Source organism: Octopus sinensis, linkage group LG2 (assembly GCF_006345805.1).
Source record: "Octopus sinensis linkage group LG2, ASM634580v1, whole genome shotgun sequence".
In the NCBI taxonomy this organism is placed as follows: domain Eukaryota; kingdom Metazoa; phylum Mollusca; class Cephalopoda; order Octopoda; family Octopodidae; genus Octopus; species Octopus sinensis.
This window is the reverse complement of record NC_042998.1, coordinates 176,953,639-176,958,638: the sequence shown is the minus strand read 5'-3', so window position 1 is coordinate 176,958,638 and position 5,000 is coordinate 176,953,639.

Below are 5,000 nucleotides of genomic sequence, written 5' to 3'. Positions count from 1 at the left end.
ATGTTTTTAAATGCACAAAAATTATTCATTCACAAAACAATATCGTTAGGGTTCATGAAAATTAGCGTACATTAAGAAATTCACTACAAATTTCACTTTAATGTTTAGCTTACAAATTACCCATTAGAACGTTATATATATTTAGTTATATATATATTTGCTTCCATTTTTTATATAAAAATCATTCAAATTTAGGCACAGGCTTGGCTGTCTTATAAGAAGTTTACTTCCTAACCACATGGTTCTGGGTTCTGGGTTCAGTTCTACAGCGAGGCATCTTGGGCCTTCTACTATAGCCTCGGGTTGATCAAAGCCTTTGTGAGTAGATTTGGAAGACTGAAACTGAAAGAAGTTTGTCATATATATATATATGTGTGGTGCTGAAAAGTTCCTGGTTTTGGGTAAAAAAAAAAATGCAGGATGATCAGTTAATTATAACTTTATTCAACATATTCTTCTCTCAGTTTCGCATAATTACAGCAATCCTTCAGTTTATCCAACCCACCAACCAGGCCTTTCGCGAAACCCTTAAAGCCAGGAACTTTTCAGAACCCCTTATATATATATATATATATATATATATATATATATATATATATAAACACACTAACACCGATTGGGGCCCTGGGATATGTAACACACTGCCTAAATACCAATCTTCAAATCTAAGGCTCCATCATTGGAATTTCAACATCAACAACATGGTATTTATGTATATATATGTATGTATGTATGTATGTATGTATGTATGTATGTATGTATGTATGTATGTGCAGATTTGTATGTTTTATGTATGTATTCTCATGCATATAGTTGCATATCTAGACATGCTCATATATATTTAGATGATAAACTTCTGCAAAGTTTTACAGATTTTTATTGTTCCAGTGATGGATTGGATCTGTAGCCTTCGAATTAATTTTCTCCTTTCTGGTTTTGAGAAGTCTTATTTCTCAAGACTGGTATTTAGGCAGTGTGTTACATATCCCAGGACCCCAATAATTACAGGTATAAACCTGTATGTATGTACGTATGTATGTATGTATGTATGTATGTATGTATGTATGTCTTTGTGTCACTTCCCGACCAACACTTGACAACTGGTGTTAGTGTGTTTATGCCCCCGTACCTTAGCGGCTCGGCAAAGAACACCGATAGGATAAGCACCGAGCTTTTAAAAAATATGTGCTGAAATTGATTTGTTCAACTAAAATTTTTGAAGGCAGTGCCCCAGCATGACCGCGGTTCCAATGACTAATACAAGTAAAAGATAAAAGTTAAATTCACACTTCTGGAAGGAAAGAGGGAAGAGGTAAAAGAAGCATTATTGCTAGCAATGACAATCGTTTCTGCTTGAGGCACAAAGCCTGACATGTCACAGATGAGATTTAAAACGAGATATCGTTCATCAACCAGAGATTTCGAGAAGAAGCAACGGTATTCAACATAGGCGAGCTGGCAGATAAGGCGGCGAGCTAGCAGAAAAGGCGGCGAGCTGGCAGAAAAGGCGGCGGGCTGGCAGAAAAGGCGGCGAGCTGGCAGAAAAGGCGGCGAGCTGGCAGAAACGTTAGCACGCCGGGCGAAATGCGTAGCCGTATTTCGTCTGCCGTTACGTTCTGAGTTCAAATTCCGCCGAGGTCGACTTTGCCTTTCATCTTTTCGGGGTCGATAAATTAAGTACCAGTGACGCACTGGGGTCGATGTAATCGACTTAATACCTATGTCTGTCCTTGTTTGTCCTCTCTGTGTTTAGCCCCTTGTGGGTAGAAATCATCATCATTCATCATTGTACGACCGTGGTCGAGACAATGGAATTTACCATGCTACGCCAGACTTCACGGTCCATCATGGCATTACGGAGGTCCTGTTGCTGGATGCCTGTATCCCTGGAGATTACATCAGGGTAGGAGAGTGTGCGCCCTCTGGTATTGCGGGTAGATGGCTTCCAGAGGAGAAGAGTAGAAATTACCTCTTTTTCAGCTCTACAACAATGTCCAGCAAACTGGACTCTCTTACCTTTCACAAGAGATGACACAGGTGGTAATTTCCCATATATTTGCATTTTGGTTGGATGGCGCTTCCAAGAGAGATTTTGAGCTCTCATAAGGAGGCGAGTGTAGTAAAGAAATAGGTATTCAACATACTGATTGACGTACTGTTCAAGGTGAAATTTCGAGCACATCTTTAAAAATATTATAATTCACATGAATTTAATAGGGCTTTTTCGCCAAAATATTGTTTTGTAGGTAAACAGATATACAATAAAATTGTCCATTTAATACGATGTGCGCCATACGGCTTTCAAGTCTATTTTTCCAAATTTCAGTAATACGTTGTTTCCATACAATTTTGTATATTTTGCACTCACATACTCTCGTATATGTGTGTGTGTGTGTGTGTGTGAGGGCGGTTTGACTGGTAGATATCATAATACGTAAGAAGTAGATATATAGAGTATTTTGTGGAAATACATTTCATTCAAAGGTTGATCAGGGATATTGTTATTTTCACTGGGAATGTAAGGAATGCGATACATACAGTATGGCATACAGGTGGACTGATACGTGTGAAATGTAGTGTAATGTCCAGAATCCACATACACACACACACACACACACACACACACACATACACACACACACACACACACACACACACATATATATATATATATATATTATCTAATAAACACAATATATATTTTTATTAGTTACTAATAGTTTCATGTGATGAAAGCATCTCAAAAAGCATTTTTAACACGTCTTGGTGCCTTCATGCAATCCTCAGATCGTGCTCACAGCCTGAGGAGTACACGAAGGCACCAGACGTGTTATATATATATACGAGGGGCGTTCAATAAGTAATGCCTCTGACCCACTTGCAGTTGTTTGATTTACATGTGCAATTTACATGTGCAATTATTTATATCTCTATAGATTAAATGGCAAATTACAGCTCTGAACTAATTGTGGTTTCTGATATACAAGTGTTTGAACTGAGTCAAGTGTGAAATGGAGCCTGTTGAGCCGGTTTTTGTATTTGAAAGGACGCACACCACGGGAGACTTTTGATGAAATGAAAGTAGCTTATGGTAATGATGCCCCATCATATGACCTTGTAAAACGCTGGCATCGTGAATTCAAACATGGTTGGAACTCTGTGGAAACAGCTCCCAGATCTGGTCGCCCCCTTCTGCCGTTGATGAGACGTCTGTCCGTCAAGTTGAGGCTGCCATTTTGGAAGGTCAACGCATAACTATTCGCCAAATAGCCCATGAGGTCAAGTTTAGTACCGGGTCTGTGGAAACTATCATTCATGACCATTTGCATATGCAAAAGGTGTCTGCCAGATGGATTCCCAGGTTGCTCACACCTTTCCAGAAGCAAGAACGCGTTGAATGCTCGAGGATGAATTTGGAGTTGTGCCAAGAAGATGAGTCAAAATTTTTCATAAGACTCATTACACAGGATGAAACCTGGGTCCATCACTATGAACCAGAGACCAAAGCCCAGTCAATGCAGTGGAAGCTCGTGACTCACCTCCTCCAAAGAAGGCAAGGGTGCAGCCCTCCGCTGGCACGGTCATGCTCACAGTCTTCTGGGACCAGGACGGAGTAGTGATGACAGATTTCCTGGCAAAGGGTACCACAATTACAGGAGCCTATTATGCTTCACTTTTGAGGAAATTAAGAGAAGCTATCAAAATCAAGAGGCGGGGCAAGATCAGCAAAGGCATCCTCCTCCTGCAGGACAACGCTCCAGTCTACAACTCGCGTGTCGCCAGATCAGAAGCACAGGCATGCGGCTATGAACTCCTCCCCCATACCCCCTACTTTCCTGACCTTGCACCCTCTGATTTTCACCTCTTCCTAGCCATGAAGTTGTTTTTGAAAGGAAAGCGTTTCCCAGATGATGCAGCCTTGATTTCTGAAGTCACGTCGTGGTTGGATGACCAAGCTGGGGTCTTCTACAAAAACGGTCTCCAGAGTTGCATCAAACGATGGAAGAAATGCGTAACTCTGAGTGGTTCCTATGTAGAAAAAGACTAATAACTGTACCAAGTTTCGTTGCTCTACTGCTATGGGAAATGGGTCAGGGGAATTACTTATTGAACGCCCCTCGTATATAGGATAAAAGGTCCCAGGTTGTGACAGGAGTACCTTAAAGATTGCTATAATGCAAGAAAGTATACTAGTCCCTTAATATTTGATATTCAATATTTCATCTATTCAATAAGGCAATCAGTACTTCATTTCATTATACCACTATGTATACTTTTTATACTATATATTCTATATTCTACATTAATATTATAAAGAATATAAATAAAACATAAAAATCAGAGTTGGAATTCCTTTGAATGATATATATCCCTCTATACACAATCATACAAATCCCTTTATACACACACACACACACACACACACATATATATATATATACATACATACATACTTACATGATACATATATGCATGCATGCACATATATATATATACACACACACATACACATGTATACATATGTGTATATACTGATAGGTATGTATGTACGTATTTGTGTGTATATATATATATATATACATGCTTATATGTACATACTTACATATATGTACATACTTACATGGATATGTATATATACATGTATATATGGGTAAAGGACGTCATATATGTATATATATATATATATATATATAATATGATGTGATATGATATGATATGTTTTGGTGTTTTACAAAATTAATTGTAACATGATGCAAATCCTTTGTTTGTGCTATTACTATAGCGAAGAAAAGAAATAATTTCAGTCGATGTAACACCCGCAGCTCTTCACTTGTCTTTCATTTTTTATTTTTGTAGGTTTCTCATGTTTGTAATGTCCTTCCTTCGATGCCATTTTACCCAATAAAGACGACATTATTATTATCACTACTAGTATCGTTGTTATTGTCGTTACTGTTATTGTATTTATCATTGTTGTTGTTGTTGTTGTTATTATTATC